Source organism: Pempheris klunzingeri, chromosome 1 (assembly GCF_042242105.1).
Source record: "Pempheris klunzingeri isolate RE-2024b chromosome 1, fPemKlu1.hap1, whole genome shotgun sequence".
Lineage (NCBI taxonomy): Eukaryota > Metazoa > Chordata > Actinopteri > Acropomatiformes > Pempheridae > Pempheris > Pempheris klunzingeri.
In genome coordinates this window covers 31,121,586-31,139,346 of record NC_092012.1, presented here as the reverse complement: position 1 = coordinate 31,139,346, position 17,761 = coordinate 31,121,586, and positions in this window count along the sequence as shown.

Genomic DNA, 17,761 nt, shown 5'->3' with positions numbered 1-17,761 from the left:
TCGAATCATGACATTTACTTGCTTCTTTACATAAAATATTTAAAGGATCCTTACAAGGGTTAACTTACAGGTTTCATGCTCTAGTGCTGCTCTGAATGCCCTTTTTGGTGCATGTTAGAAGAAGAACAAACAGTCTTTTATGATTAAATAAGCTGAGAGTAACTTGAAACATATCCACACAAGATACAGTTTGCCTACAAAAAATATGCACTGTAGTCTGTTGATTTCTTGTACTCAAATTCATATGAAATATGAAATATGTTGTACTTGCCTGCACCAGCCAATAAAACGTTTGATGAAGGTGTATTGCTTGATGACTGACATTTTTAATAGTATGCTTACATGCATAGAAAATACAAGTGCAAAATGCATGTTTTGATGTGATGGTGCCAGGCAACCAGTAGAGATTTTAAGCAGTGACTACAATGGAATAGTCCAGGACATGATTGCTCCTTGGAAACCTTTTTTAAAGCCAAGATTTAACATGTAAATTAGTTTGGCTTATAGTGCAGGTACACAGATTTTGATACATTTGGATAGACCGAGGCAAACTCTTTCCTCTTGTTTTAGTTCTTTTTGCCAAGCTAGGCTAACCAGCAGCTGGCTGTAGCCTAAATACTTTACAACCAGTCTTCTCATCCGACTCATCCCAAAACTGTCAAACCTTTGCTCTACGGCCTGCATGTAAATCAAAGTTTGAACTTTAAATCAATTCCATTGGCTTCACTGTGATCAGTGGGCCCATCCACAGGGACAAAGTAAGTGTGCTCTGAGTTTTACCAAAGAGTTAAGCTTTGGTGAACTTTGACAAGTGCTGCTGAGTAATCGCAAACATTGACAATGCTGAACCTCAGAGGAAGGTGTACATTTAGACATTTAGATGGATTTTACCATATTTTGATAAGTAATTTACAAAGAGAACTCATTGGAAACTTTGCCTCCATCATTCAATTGATGTTCTTGCAATACCTTTGGTGAGATGACTGTATTTAACTTTTGTTTTTTTAATCTATTTATTTATTCATTTTTTTATTTATTTATGATAGCTATCATTTCCCACGCTAACTGCCATGTTGTGATATGAATTTTAATGCAATCCTCCCTCCAGTAACAAAGAGTCAGCCAGTCAGCCATTGTGTACGTTTGTTACCTGCAACACCGTAGATCTTCTCTGGTCCCACACGTTTCCAAAGTATCTTAACGCATGTGATGAATGTGCAATTTCCCTAATTTACGACTGACTGCCGTACTCAGGGCTGTGGGCTGGATGGAAATCTTAAATGGGGCTTGAACAGCACTCCTCACAACAAGAAATCAATATGCCATGCAGCCTAGAGAGGAGACCCGCTATCTACTGTGGCCGAGGCAATGCTCACAGGGTAATTTCCTCTAAACACTACAAACACAGCTCAGCCACTTCACCGACACAAATAGAATCCCGGTCACACGCTCTGCCACACACACACTTAAGACGATGCATGCTGAATGTGTACGCCAGTGTGTTCTTGTGTGTGTTTGGTTGAGATACAAAGACTGAATGTGTGTGTGTGTGTGGTTGTGCGTTGTATAGGGTATAGTTGTGTATTGAGTATTTAATCGATATCAATATTTGATCATGTGTTTATTCAGGTAATGTGTTACCTATTCATCCATCCATTTTCTGCAACTTATGGGGGTTGGAGTGGCAGCAGGCTAAGCAAGGTAGTCACATTACTTTCCCAGTAGCGTTGTCCAGCTTCTCCTGGAGGATCCTGAGGTGTTCCCAAGCCAGATGAGATATATAATCTCTCCACCCTGTTCTTGGTCTACTCTGGGGTCTTCCCACAGTTGGACATGCTTGAAAACCCTCCAAAGACATTCAGGATGCCTCCTGAATGTCAGCTCCATGTATTTCCATGTAGTCCGTTTGGGCTGTCCCTGACAGGGCCCCACAGGTCAGGGCTGGCTGCCAGAAGCTCACTGGGCAGCGTCCCGCCCGGGTCTGGCTCCACGAGATCGGCTTTGTTTAGTCCTTGACCAACTCATGACCACTATTAATTTGTGTCCAGCAATTCAATTATACCTTAATCATCTGTGTTTTTATCATGCAACACATGTACTTTTTGACAAAACAGATAGACGTGCAAAGTATAGCAATATTAAGACAAACACAATTGGTGTTATGCATGTATAATTAGTTGTCACAGTTGTCATACACACATAGGTACACATGCAACAGATATGAAAATGAAGATGCTCTAAATCTAGCTTCTCATCAATGTTGTACATGTTCCTTCTCAATTACGTGAAATGTGGTCTTAAAACAAAAGCACACAAGTGTTTCTTTTATATGAATTATGACATTTTAGACAAAATGTTTACAGTTGACAAAATGAAAACATATGACTAACCTTATGACTAACTTCAACCTGATAACAACAAAATATTCTAAAATGTGTCTATAGTATAATCAGAAATTGAGCTCTCCTGAGTGAGGGAGGGTCGCAGGTAAGTGAGTTCAGACCATATCCATTACCAAATATAATCTGTTGTCCTCTGTAGAGATGCTATCTGTCCCAGGTCATACAGGAACAATACAGAGGATATGCTAGCACTGTTGTTCTTGGACTGGTTTACTATGGTAGAAATCAGATTCGCTGGGCTACATCCTGTGAGTGTGTGTGTGTGTGTGTGTGTGTGTGTGTGTGTGTGTGTGTGTGTGTTTGCATGTGTGATTAGCCTTAGCACTACATGAATACGGTTCTGTAGTTTCTGTAGTTCAAAATAGTTCAAAATGTAATCAAGTTTGTCTGGAAGCCTAAACAAACTGACTTGGGTGGTGGCAGGATATATAGGCATACAGTGGGCCTCAACTCATAGCAGTGTTGATGATCACTTGGGAGTTGCTAGCATTGTTACTGAGATGGCCATTTAGACCCAATCTAGAACTGATGACTAGCTGACTTTTAATACCAGCAGAATTAAGTCGCGGTGAATCAGCTCATTCAAAATCCTAAACGGCATAAATTAATCTCTGGTCAGAATACATTATCAAGTAGATCTCATGGATTGTGTATAAATACCACATATTTTTAAGAATGTTTTGCATGTCACCTGTACACCATTGTCATTCAGCAGTCTAGTCTGCAGTAATAGATATGCCACAACTCGTTACACTTTCAAAATAAAGCTGTCTGAGAAATATTTCACGTGACGGTCGCAATTATTTGGGATGCAACATGCAACATTACATGCAACATTACATGTTTTGGTTACAGGACAAAAACCACATGGCTAGGTTTAGGAAAACATTATTGTTCGGGTTAAAAGATTTTAGTTTGGTTTCACACAGGACACAAATCCATGGCTCATGTTTTAAAGTCCTGTGCTTGACCCATCCAACCACCCAACACCTCCACCCTACATGAACCTCCACACACAACGCACTATGCTCATATTGTTTTCCCTATGACAAACCGTCTCTGCAGAGACTAAATGGTGTAGACGGCATGCAAAATGTCCTTAAAAGCCATGCTATTCATACAGCATTTGGTTAGTCTGAGACTGACATTACATACAAATGACATGCTCATGTAGCTTCAGCTGATGATAGTAGTTGACTAACTGTGTTGCCACAGTTTATAATCATAGAAGCAAATAAACAGTAGACATATATATGTTGTATCTGTATCTAACTGGCAGTGATGGTGCTGTTGGACAAATAGTTTTAGATTGTCGTTAGTAGAACTGTGCCATTAGGTTTGTTCATTCTTTGCTCGCCCCAACCATTCCTACAGACAGCAGAAAAAAAACGGTGCTTTTATTTTGTTCCAACCACCGAGGTTGACATTATCTGTGCTACCAGAGGAGCAAATGTTTTTGATCTCTATTCAGCATTGTGATGATGCCATTCAGCCTCTGATGACTAAGTATCTAATAGGGTCAAAGGTGAAACAAGCTGACCCTGGCGATAAGAGAAAGTGCTTAGTGTCATTTTAAGTGACCCTCAATAACATCACGTCAGTGGTCAAATCTGCCCCCAGTGTTACATGAAGGTGTGTATATAGCTGTCCTTAAGGACATCGAGCCTTCGGCACTGATAGCGAAGCTGCGTTATGAGGTCAAATGCGTGACCCCATTCAAAAGGATGAGCTGTGTTTTCATTTAATAGACACAACAGAGTCCTGCTTCATGATTACAGTCTGTGGTATCAGCAGATTAGTACATATTAGATTTTCTTTTAAATTTTAAATTTTATCCACCATTTTCGAAGTTTGTCATTAAATGAAAGTCATGCATTTAGATTGAAACAGGAGATACATGTCCTAAATGTGGGAACAGCACCTCATTTAAAGGTGGGGAGAAAGAGTTGAGTAGCTATTGATTTGCTTGGTGATCACTATTAGTAGGTAGCCATGAGGTGAAAAAACATAAAAACACACTGGTTTGATCTTGTTTCATGTGATCAGCAAATTATCTGAGATTTAGTCATTAGAAGGTAGTGCTGCAGCTCGACTATGGGAGGGACGGGGTGGTGTCAGGAAAAACACAGCTTTGGAATGTGCAGCTTTTGCAAACTTATCGTCACAACTGAATCATTAGATCCTGGACAATGTATGGATTTGTGTCTTGTGCATTGCATGCATATGAAGGCCTATAAAGATATGATAAAGAAATAGAGCAAGGATTTCAGCACTCCAACACCAAAGAAGGCTGGAATCTTAGCAGTAAGAAATGTTGATGATAAGGACTAATGAGAAAAAGGAATGTTCTTTTTCACTACTAATAATCAGTGAAGAAAATGGAGCAGCACTGGAGAACTATCTTTGATGCATACACTGCAACCAGTATCTTACATGGTTTTTTTGGCAAACTGTAAACAAAATATTGCAAACTGGAAACAGAATATTAAGTACTTCTGCTATCTAACTTTTGCAGAGAAACAAGTAAAACCAAAAAGATAAGACATATCCATTACCAATGGAACCGTGGATCCATTAGGAGATCGGTTCAGTGTCAGCAGTAATGCGTGCATTCTACTGGACTGTGGGAGCCCTTGATTTACCACTCAACGTGTGTTCCAACCCACGCCGGTGATCATGAGCTTTGCCGTCACTGGAAAGCTCTATGAAAAGAGCTGATGGTAGAACCAATGCTGTGGTTTGGACATGTGAACTGGAGGTAATAAGTATCCCATTTGCTTACATTACATGAATGCATTTAGTTTATTAACCAAAGCACAAACATTGTTATCTTTTTGACATCGCCTTTTAAATATTGCCTCTTAACACATTTATGAAAGAAAAAAAAAATGATGCTGGCAGTTTTTATTTCCTGCCACTTTCCAAACTCACCTCTCATGTGCTCTTCGTGATCAGAAGAAGGAGGGTTAGGGCGCTGCCTATTATGTTTGCCTGATATCCTGGAGATCACACCCCTCTCAATGCTCCTCTTCAAGCTCATTATTGCGGTTAAATTATTTCCTCCCACAAGAATGTTAATTAACACACACGTCCAGACCATGTCTGGCACAAATTGATTACAACATCAGAGCCAGTGAGTGTGTGTGGCTGGCCTCTACAGGAACAAAGGACGATTGGTGGGGCCTGCAGGCCTCTAACGGCTGCAAAAACATATTACATATGACACACAATGTATAGCAGACAACACAGTGTGTGTGTGTGTGTGTGTGTGTGTGTAAAAGAGATTCATGTCTCCTCTGCACATGCTAATGAGAGAAGGGCATGAATTTAGCTTTAACGAAGGGATAGTGGTAATCAAGAGGTATCAAACACAAAAAGATGAGTGCCTGCATGGTGGCACAGGCACACACATATGCAGACGCACACTCCAAACCGCGGAGGTGCATTTTGTCATTACGACAGAGCAGGATGGGTAATTTCAGGCTTGGCCTCAATCACCAGTGTTAAGCATAATTTCAGTCCTGAAGGGGTTAATTAGGGGCTGTGAGGAGAGGCCTGAATTAATTGGCTTGTGCCTGAAAAGACAGAGAAAATAATAGAGGGGGAGAGAGACTGCTTGTGACGTTTTCATACGTCAGTGTTGACTTGCCATGGCTACAACTGTATGTAGCATAATTACCGTAAAAAAAACTTACAGATGTTAAAGAGAAATTTTGCCACATTTTATGAGGATGTCCAATCAGTGCTGATTGTAAATGCAGTCAATCGAAGCAAGAAATGCTTCTGTGCATGTTATATTGACAGAGAAAAACGGAGTTCTCCTGCTACTGTTCTTCCCAGGCACCAGTGTTGTCATGTGACATAGCTGGTGGTCCAGAACAGCGACAGGCTACTTCAGCTTGGATGCGTCTGGCTTTTTCTAATATCCATAAGGACCTTTTTGTTATATTGTATATTCTGCTTTTTTAACAAATGTATTGTATCTCTCTAATTGTTGAGCTGTGTTTTTGACTGATATGTTGCTTTCTGATTCACTGTAGAACCCAAACCTTTGATCAGGTGTTTGTTGTTTCCCTGATTGGGATGTGAATCAGGCCGTTGCTCCTCCCACAGTATTTGGCTGTGATTGAGGACACTCCTCCCCATGACAGATGCAACCTGTGCTGTGCTGCCTGTATAAAGTTTGCCGGGCTGCTGCGTTCCTTAACACACGACTTACCTCTCCACACCTGTATTTTCATCATGGTCGACACCTCTCAAACGCTGGAGTGAGTTCCTCCTCTGTCTCATCCTGTGTCATCTCTATGTAGGCTACAGCTAAATGTTTTGGGAGGACAATGAGGCATATTGCTCTACTTCCATTCGAAAGGGTTGTGGATTGAAAGATGAGCAGCACCTAATACGCGCAATCTTGAAATGCTCAACACATTTAGAGGTCGACACCTGGGTATACCGAGGCGAAATAACACTAGAAACCTCCCAGCTCTACTGAAAACTATAGTTCCCGTCTTTAAATGAAACCATATATTTGTGCTGTGTTTTTTTTCAATATTCAGGCAAACCTATGGGCTTGGGGCTGATTGTGACAAACTGGGTAGGGAGGTTGGAAACGCAGGATGAAATGAGAGGCTCAGAAGGAGTGAAGTGGACTGGGCAGGTAAGGCCTATACGAGATGAACAAGGAAGCTCTTTGCATCTGCATTTTTTTTATCTCCTCTTATATTTAAGTGGAGGTGCGTTGATAGGCGCCACGCCTGAGTGCCCATGAAACAGAGCTGGCAAAAAGCTGATGGGGAAAAAAAAAAAAGAGTCCTCCATCCCCTCACTCTGTCTCTCAGTTTCTCTCTCCCTTCCTCTCTGCAGTACTGAAAGGCTCATCAGGACTTGTCATCGCTCTAATGAATATCATTTAAATTGCTTTGTGTATGGGAGTGAGTTTGGATGTCGATTTAATTTGCGCATGTGTTTGAGCTCTTGTGCTTGGCGGGGCGGACGGACGGAGAGCGGCAGCCCTAATGAAACGCCGGCCTCGGTGACAGCCTGACGAGGCCCGACCCGATCAGACTGCTTTGAAAGGAAATTCTGACAGGGCAGCGGAGGTAGGAAACGCAACACACACACACACACACACACACACACACACACACAAGCATGCAGACAGAATGGAAGATACAAAGATGCGGAAATCCACATTTACACACACACACACGTGTGAAGATTAAGACGCAAGATACACATTTGTGCAGGAATGTTAATGTCTACCTATTTGCATGCAAACTCAACACGTGTAAATCGGCACACATCAAATCTGCATTTCGGGAAATAAACTGACTTCAAGCCGGGCTCGTGTTATCGCAGCATCCCAGTGTGTTGTGCCAGTGATGCTGGCTGAGCACCTGTCCTAATTTGCAGATCCTATCCCCTTTTAGTGCAGCCCTGCTAATGATGACGCCTCAGTGTCCCTGAGCTGGGGGAATATGTAAAATAACACCAGCTTCACTCTGCTCAAGATGAGCCATACCAGGCTATAAGCATGGCCTTATCAAAATGAAATTACAATATATGCTGATACCGTATTTCAGCAACCCCAGCCCTCCCACACCACACCCCCCCTCCCACACCACCTCTCCAAATCCTTGCATGTGCACTCCCACTGCCGCACACCCGGTGAAATATTACAACCTTTCCCAAAGCAAAAGATATAAATCCGCATTGAGGAATTGCAAAAACAGCACAAAGCATTCCCAGGCCAGCCTCTATCTAGTGAGGCGCTTATGATTTAGCATTGCAGGTGTATCAAGCGCTCACTCCCCCCCCCACCCCAACCCAACCCGCCCCCACTCTCTCTGCCTGTGGCACACCAGCGAGTGTGGTCGCGACGCCACCCGCTCAGCCGCAGCGCCCTGTTTCATTACTATCACCCAGAGGTTTTTAATTGAGTCAGCTCCAATTATGAGCGAGCAATTAGCTATTAATGTAATCAATTACACCTCCACGCTTGTCACATCAGAATGTGATGCAGATGTGGAATGCGTGTATGGTGCATTCAGCGCATTACCAGGTTTATCACAGTCATGGTGTGGAAAGGGAAAAGGGGCCCAGGTGGAAAAAAAACAGAAAACAAAAGAATTTCTTTAATCAAAAGAAAGGAGAAGACAGAGCCACTTAGCCAGTTACAGGAGTGTAACCAGTCTAAATATGACCCCATCCCAACTGCTTCTTGTCTGTCTCTGTGTCGGTCAAGACAGCCGTGAGATTTCTTTTACTTCGATACAAAAAGTAGATCTGGAGCAGAACATATTGGTATGTGCATGAGAAAAGATTTACAACACATAAGAGAGAGGTCTGGATGGTGCATACATTTGTGAGCTTTTGTGCCCATATGTACCTCAGATCATGCAATAAAGCTCTGCTAGCAGCCCCCCCCCCCCCCCCCATCCAGACTTAAAACTAAAAGGATGTATTTGCTGTTGCGGTCCATAAACTTTGGAACAGTATTCCTGTTCAAATTTGACTTGCTACCTCGGTGGCTTCCTTTAAATCTCTACTAAAAACAGTTTTTTATAAACGTGCGTTCCTTTATACATATATGCTATGCAGATAAAAGTTATCATTATCGTCTTATCCTTGTTGATGCACTATGAGGTTCCATTTGTGGCATGGATTACGCTCTGTAGTTCCCATACATTTTTATACATCCTGTCAGTTATTGTGTAATGTTTTCCCCTTTTCAGTGGAAATGACTTGTTGTCTGTGGCTGCACAGTTTGAGCTGGTTTACATATCACGCACTTTTGTGTGTCAGATCAGCGGCGTCAGACTCAACCCTCCTAAATGACACAAATCTTACTCTGGAGGCCCAACGTGTTGAATGAAAAAGCATAGTTGGGCCGTTACAAATGCTCATAAGCACTGGAAAATATTGAGAATTCCCAGAGAGCGAGAGACAAAGAAGGAAAGAGAGAGAGGTCCCTGACAGTCCAGGCAACCAGGCAAGTTAAACAGACACACATAATAGGATATTAAACTTTAACTACCCCATATTCATTCCAATCATCCAGGAGAGAAATGGCCAAAACTTCAGGCTCCAAATTTCATTTGTGTCTCATTGGAAAGGTTGAATTTATGAGGCCTTTTTGTTAACAGAGAGGTATGTGCCGGATTAAAAAGTTCTCCAGGCCTTTTTGCTCCAGTCTCTCTCTCTCTTAGTGACATATGTCTTCATTTGTGAAGGCTCTGCTCGTGCCAGGGTGGAACTTTCATTGGCAGGAGCCCGTTTCCCCCAGGAGAACTGTTAAGCAGTGCACAAGAAATAAAAAGGAATGCCAAGTTACTTCCTAATGTCGTGAGTGATTTCATTACCTCAGACACTGGACTAATTTAGGGCAAGCGAAGGAATGGGATTTCAACATGCAAAACAGCAGACACTTACCCACCAGCAAACCGCATAACTCTGAATTCATAAAAACTGCATTCATAAATGAAAACAAATGGGGATGTGAAACTGCAGAGAGGTACAATGGAAAATACACTTAACTGCTTCGCGTCCTGAAGGCAACTTCTCTTTGTAGTAAAGCTTGCTAAAAGGGCGATGAGGTGAAAACCATGTGATTAAGCGGGGCTGTAGAGCAGGAGAGGAAGAGGAGGTGTAGAAATGAGATCTCATTGCGGGGCGGACGTGAAGCTTAGATGATCCTATGATGAGCAGAGAGCTTGTCAGGACGGCGAGGTCGTCGCCAGCCAAGATCTCTCTCCTCTTAACTAACCTGCATCTTGACAAGGCAATCAAGTCCCTCCCCAAGTGTAATTAAATGATAAGTTCATATTTGAGGGACAATTGTGAGGCGGTCGGTCGGAGAGCGCTGTCACGGCTAGCTGCTGGCGTGACGAATACCCTTATTAGCAGCCACACTGCACCCTGTCAAGAAAAGGGCTGACCGGGAGCGCGAGTGTGTGTGTGGGAGAGGTAGTGAAGGAGGTAGAGTTGTGCATTCACACACACACACATTCATTATCATACAAGAGCATGCGTGCACACGGATACACGTTGTTGCGCTATGGCAGAGTAGACACACACACATGCACAAACACATACTCTCTCGCCACAGCCGCCGGTGATCGTTTAAGATATGCCTACAAAGGGCAGATGGAGGTAAAGGGGACATGCACTCCAGCATGTCAGCACAACATGCATCTCCCTGTAAATCAATGAAAGATGATGTGAGCTCTGCGTCCCAGCTGTTTGATATGCAAAGGGATTTTCTATGCAAATTTGTCTCGACAGCTTTAGACACAGAGCAGGAGAGTAGCGTCAAGGCCCAGGTGTACTGAGGGAAGGAGGATGGAAAAAAAATAGATAAATAAAAGTCCACACTGAATGACAAACAGCCGATTTGGACAAGAGGATTGTTTAAGCGGCACTGCACCCCCACTTGTCACTTTTCGCCCTTCTATTCACCCTAATGCTGGGATCATCTCTCAAAACGGCAAAAAGGTGCTGGGCAGACACAATGCACCTACAGCTATTATGAAAGGGTGAACAAACATCACACTATTCACAAACTGTCTTCATCAAAAGAGGCTCTCCAGATAGCGTTTTGTGTTCTGTTTTCCTGTTGGTGTCTCTGTGTGTAAGATATATCCCCTCCCTTCCCTTTCATGGGGTGGATCTTGAAGTGTGTGCTTGCTTTAATCCTGTGTGTGCGGCTCGGTGTAGTGCAGGCCTGCTCTCGGCATGACTCCCATTGTGCCGTTCGCTCATTGTGTCTGTGGAATAAAGCTGCCTCTGTTGTCTAGCCAGCTTCCTGCTTCAAACACCGCATGGCTGCTCTGTGGAGATCTCCCTCCTCCCATCCTCCCTTTTTCTCCATCTCTCTCTCTCTCTCTCTCTTTCTCTCTCTCTCTGGCTGTCTGTCTCTCTTTCTCTGTCATTCATCCTCTCAACTCAGTTGTTTACCTCTGTCCTTTTGGTCTGTCTCGCTCCATCTTACTTGATTCTGCAACTGCCCCTCCTTTCTTCCCATCTTAAGAAAGTAAACCTGCTCTTTTGAGCTCAGGCTGTACAGTGAGAGGGACAAGGGGGTGGGGGTGGGGGTGGGGGGGGGGTTTAACAAGAGAGGAGTGGGGAAAGAAGTGAAGGGATGAAATGACACCAGCAGCCAAAGAAAACCAAAGACCAAAGAGGGGGAAATGAACTGACACATACGGCACACAAGCATGACTCACTTTTCATGATTGCTTTTCAATGCCTGAGTCATTTTTGAGCTGCCACTCGAGCTAATATACAAGCGCAAATGTTCAACTGGGGAATAGCTGAGACAAAAACTGAAAGAGAGTATGTAACGGACACTCGTACAAACTTGGAAAGAGCGGCAAACTCTTGAAATTCTCTACAGGTGATACTTTTTCTCTTTGCCCATAACTTCTTGCAGCAAACCAAGTGGCACAGCAGTAAAGAAATAGGCTCCACTTCGGATTTCAGGTTAATAAATCATAGAAGAGAGGCTTGTTAAATTGAACTTTATATAACTTCTGTGTAAAGGTCAGAGCTCTCTTTTTCGGGAGGTAATTTAAAGATTAGAGGAGTCAGTGTTTCCATCACACTCACACATAGAAACACATTCGGATGGCCGCATATGCAGGCATATGTGCCATTCATGTAAAGCAGCAGGGCTAAGGTGAGAAGTGGCCCGAGGTGAGACTTTTTAATCATTTCTTCACCTGTACAACCTAATCTGGGTGCCACTTGCACATACCCAAGCAAAGTCCAACTCTAATTCCCATAGCAGCTAATGATAGAATTTCCATTTTTTTTAAATAGAATTGAGGCCTTGTTTGACAGATTAGAATGTCATTAAAAGCTGCCCATGCTGAGAAGCTCCAGATGTTGTCAATGATTGGTGTCAGAGCCTGCTGAAAATTTCAGTAGCTTGTAATATCAGTAGCTAAGGTGATGGAAACTTTGACGTACCACATGGGCAGCCTACCTGATTTTGATGTAACATCCAGTAGGACCTCCCCAAATGCCCACGTTTCTGTCCAACTCAACAAGTTCAACAAGTTCGGCGAAGAAAAGGGCACGCGACTCCCTCTGCGATACTCACCCCTGCACTGCTGTACTGCTAGCACAGCCTTGGATGGCTATCAGAGGGAATGTGGACACATTAGTCATTCAGGCACTCATCAACATGAGAGTAATGCTGGAAATACAAAGTCACAGGTGGAAGGCACAGTAGGGGTTCTAGCCTATTTAAACCAGAGTGTCAGGTGTTGTTTCTTAGAAGGCCAGTTAAATTACCTCTGAAACTAAATGCTCATTCTAGCACTGAAGTGGCTCAGAAACAAAGTCAGACGGGCCATCTAAAAAAAATAAAGTATTGCCAGAGACACTTCAAGGAATTAACTTTACAGCAAATGGTTAAACTGTAAACTGATTTGGTGGGAAAGGCCGTTGTTTGCCGAGCAACAAGGATTCTGCTGAGAGAGCTAATCCCCCTTAATAAAAGCATAATATGAACATAAATCTTTAAGTTTCAGTGCAGTTTTCCTTAAATGTTAGCCAAACCCATCTCATTTGAGAATTAGCTCAGACATCAAGTGAACATTTAGCAAGATACAAACAGTATCTCAATTCAGCTGAGATATTCTCAACTAAATGTATTTAACTTATAAGCAACAAGCACGTTGAGCATTTCCCTTGAATGTTTGCAAAGCTCTACTCATGTGAGATGTAACTGAATATTATTTATCCCGTTTATCAGTATCTTTTATATTATTAACAGTATCTTGATACAAGGGAAGTATTGTACAACTAAAATGTATCTATATGTATAGAAACATATTTTTAAGCAAATAAGGATTCCATGATGATACGAACAGCAAGAAACCAACTCGGACTATTTCCTTGTGATCGGCTAAATAGCATGAATGAGCACTGCCAGACAACACCGCAAGAAAATTAACTTATTTCAGCTTGTTTTGAATGCAAATGAATACACATTCATTGCAAATGAATATACAGAGATGATTCAGCTGCATATAAGGAAACCGAGCAACAAGCAGCCCACCACCTGCAAGCATGCAGAAGCATAAGAGTAAGCAGCACAGCAGCACATCCTAAGAGACGCCAGCTAAATGGCAAGACCATCTTCCCCTGACAGAGTGGTTGTGGTCCTACGGCAAACAGGAAAACTAATTTTCATTCCTGGCATCTGAAACGACAGTTGAATGACTACCAGCTGACCACAGACTATAACAAGTGAAGCTTCAGTGCTCCGTCTGATCTAACGCTGTGCTTTAGAAATTGCAAAGAGATTTACCTTCACATCAAAAAGAAAAGATGCAGATATCATAGATACCTCACGTACTAATGTATTGTTTTCTAATGTATTTTCTTAGTGCACAGAAATCTATGCAGTAAGAAAGATGAGTGCTAAAAAGATTGAACGTTAAAACATTAGCTGTTCTAAAATGTATCTTCACATCAAAAGGTATTAATGCATGTATCAAATAAATGACTTACATGGTCCTTTGTTTATACCAGGCCAGTTACGATCTGCTCATTACGCCACCATTATACCACACACATTAAAAGCTATGCAAAGATGAAGCACCTCTTGCAGGCAAAGAGCTGTGGCCCTACTGCACAGACTCTCATAAACCACAGAGTAACAGGTGACCAAATAACCAACAAATGCAAAACTTGACAGAATCTGAGTCGGCTTCAGTGTCCAAGCAAACAGCCTACTTTACATTATATGATCTCTTTTCTGCATTCTAGTGAAGAAGATAAATACACACAAACCAAAGAAACAGAGAGAGAGAGAGAAAGACAACCAAAGAGATCGAGATAGAGAGAACAACAATGGAGCTGATATCATGAGCAACACTGGAAAACAAACCAACTCTCTAAGGTTTTTAATTTAAATGCTGTTGATTACTTTCTGTTGTTCGTAGAGAGGCCACAGTATGACTTCACAGCTGACCTCACGGTCTTTTATTCCAGCAACTCGTCTATTCATAGATACAAACTCACATGACAGAAATCTCTTTCTTCCTTTCTTCCTACTCCTTCTTTTCTGTAAGGCTGCAATATTGTGTTTGACCACATACACTGGCTGGCATTGTGCAGCTGTTACAACCCAGAGAGGTACTGTTTCACTCTGATGAGAAACCTCAATACAGAATGTTGCTATATATACAGTATATTGTACTATATGTTGTATCATATGTTTTTTATTATATATAGCATAACCAGACCATTCTACTGTAGTTAGACCTCCTATTTATTAGTTTCTATTCATACTGCTTCGCATTTTGTACATTGTTTTGTCTCAAAGGTACATCCTGTTTTTTCTACATCACCCTGCTGGTCTGATAATTATTCAGCTCATTGGTTTGTATATCTCATATATGCACTCTGGGTACTCTTGCTGCTCTTGTGAGATGTCTTGTGTCTGATCTGCATTCTGTCTGTACTGGTGCTTACCGTGTGCAGTGACAGTAAAGCTGATTCTAATCTAATCTATTTTGCACTAAGGCTTTTGCCCTATCGTGATGACGAATGTGGGTAGACTGGGTATTCTTAGTTTAAACAGCTTAAGTAAGTGATTGGCTGCTCACATTTTACTGTAAGGAAAGAAGCAGGACGGGTGCAAAAAAACAGAATTCAATTAACATAAAACTGGATTATCTAATGATCATAAATTATGTGTGACAAACCTCAAATCTTTCTTTTAGGTAAGAAAAAAATGAAGGAAAACTATGTTATTTTACAAACTTGTTTTTGTTTTTGACTCTCCATTCTAGTCAGGACAACATTATGCTTGCCAAAGTTATTAGTGAGATCTCTGAATGCGGCAGCATCACAAAAAATCTATCCAACAAGCAAAAACACGAGTTGCCAGTAAACAAGTCAAGATTGTAGCCAAATTATTTGAATCAGTATATTTCTGACAACATGTGCATGTGCATGTTGCAGAACTGTGCCAAGTGTGGTAGGTTCAAGTTTAATCCAGCAGTCAGGATGTATGTAATGAGGAGTTTTGGTTGTAGATTTGCTGCTCGTCTTCATTTTCTCCTCCAAATAAGTTTGACTAACCTGGGGCTTTGTTTTCAACATGTGTGATTTTCACACCGAATTCCTCCGAGTTGTCAGTAAAGGCAGTGGTGAGTATAATACTATCATAACTGCAAAAGCTGCAAAAATAAAAGTACAAAAGTTGTAAGAAACCGTTGTTTTGTTGTTTCAGACCTCCCTTGGCTCTGTGTTCCATGCAGAGAGGCCAATAAACCATATTCATGCTCTCAATTGATAAAACCACAAACTAACTAACTAAGAGAGTTGAGTGAACTTTCAAAAGTACTGACATTTAACTTTTTTGTTTGGTAAGCAGTTACCTAAGTAGCTCCTCAAGACTGAGAGTACCTCTGGTTTTCTATACTGCAAGCTAGTGAAGTGTTTTACTCTGGCATACCAGGTGTGAATGAGTCCCTGATGGCTGGATGGCTTCTTGACGACTAGAAAGAAAGCCAGCGAGTAGAGAAAGAGACAGAGAGTTTGAGCTCAGATGTCCATCTGAGTAATACTTTAAAAAAGCACCTCCCTCCTCCTCTCTCTTCCTCCTCTCAGAGAGGCCTGTCACATGCACTTTGTACTGATGGCTGACGGATCGGGCCAAGACACTCGTCTCAGGGCACTCCTCTATATATCGTTAATTTAATGCATGATGACGTGGCCAATTACAGCGGGCCTGCACGCTCAAATAGCATGTCAAAACCTGTGTATCAATCTATTAGGTCCCGTCTCCTTGCACATTACAAGGCACCTTAAAGCCCATCCCTGGCGCTGGAGGAAAGTGCTGACCTCATGGGAAACAGGCCTCTGATCCTCTCTCCGGCCTTTTAAAGTCTCTAAAAACATAACACAACTTAAACTGGCATGAAAGTAAGATCAGAGGTAGGACTAGGAAATATATGGCTGTATATATATGCATGAATATGTAAGCATATATTCAAAGAGCAATGCTACTGAGGCTTTTTATCTCTTAGTGTCTGAGGACCACTAAGTTGGCATGGTCGGTGGTAATGGGAAGGGGTTGGTTGGTGTTTTGCAATGATGGGCTAAGCTGTGTTTTGCGTCCCTGAAAACGTCTCCTTTGTCTCGATCTCTCTCCTTCCCCTCTCTCTTTCTCTCTTTCCTTGCCTCCCTCCCTCCCCGTGGGATTTTCTTGCTGACAGGAGGGGCTGTGAAGTTTGACTGGCTCAGCTCAGGCTTTGATGCTGTCACTTCCCATCCACTCAGAGAGTTCAAGGCCATCAAGCTCTTGCAAATGAGCAGACACCGGAGCAGGGAGATGTACAGAGTGGTGAGGCCAGGGGCATCTTGTCCGTCCCCGTGCCCAGTGCTATACTTTCTCAACTACAGGGTGATAGAGTGCTGCAACCAGTTATTTGCCTTCTACAAAGTATGAAGACTTCAATAGAAAGGCCTTTACCTAATAAATAGGACTGTAGTTATTTCTAGATTTCCATTCATATAGTGTTAGAACAAGTTGTATTTGGCAACCCACTATACTGTACAGCTATACAGCAAGGATTAGTCACTCTATGGAAGTGTGCACTGTTTTCCAGCACAAGAGGAGCTCCGGTGTTCAGAGTTTCGGATAACTATATTTGAAAGCTCTTCTATCATGTGAATGTTATTAATGGAGTTTTTAGGGAAGTGATGGAAAGCATCCTTACTGGGAACATCATAAATTGGCATGATATGTGCACGGCCCAGGACGGGAGGACTCTGCAGCAGGTGATTTAAACAGCCCACAGCATGCTTGGTACCCATCTGCCTTGATATTGTTGAGGTAAGATGTCTACACAGAGCCCCAAAAATATTAAAGAAAAACATCAGTAATGTATAATAATAGTAGTAATATTAGAAGCAGACCTTGCTGACTTAGTTCTTGGTCACATCCTCTTGTTCTTGGTTCTGCTTCGGTGATAACAGGCAGGAGACAAGCTTGTAAACTGAGTCGAAAATAAGGTGCACAGGCTGTGTGTGCACCAGGCCCTTAATTTATAAGGCCGGTGAGTTATTTCTCCCACTGACTATATTAAAATGATGTTCCTATTGTGAACTGCCGGTGTTGCTATCACTATATGTGCACTTTGTCCTTTATCAATGAGGCTTCGCCAGTCACAGACACAGCGGCAGTACTAAGAAATCCAAAAAGTGACCATTTAATGTAGGAGATTCCAGACAGGGTGGCAAAATGACTACTTTCTTACAGAGTGTGGAGTTACAATCAATGGCACAGGGTGGTGTTGGCATCCCTGGTGAGCATAAAGTTAGAGAGTCTGGAGGAG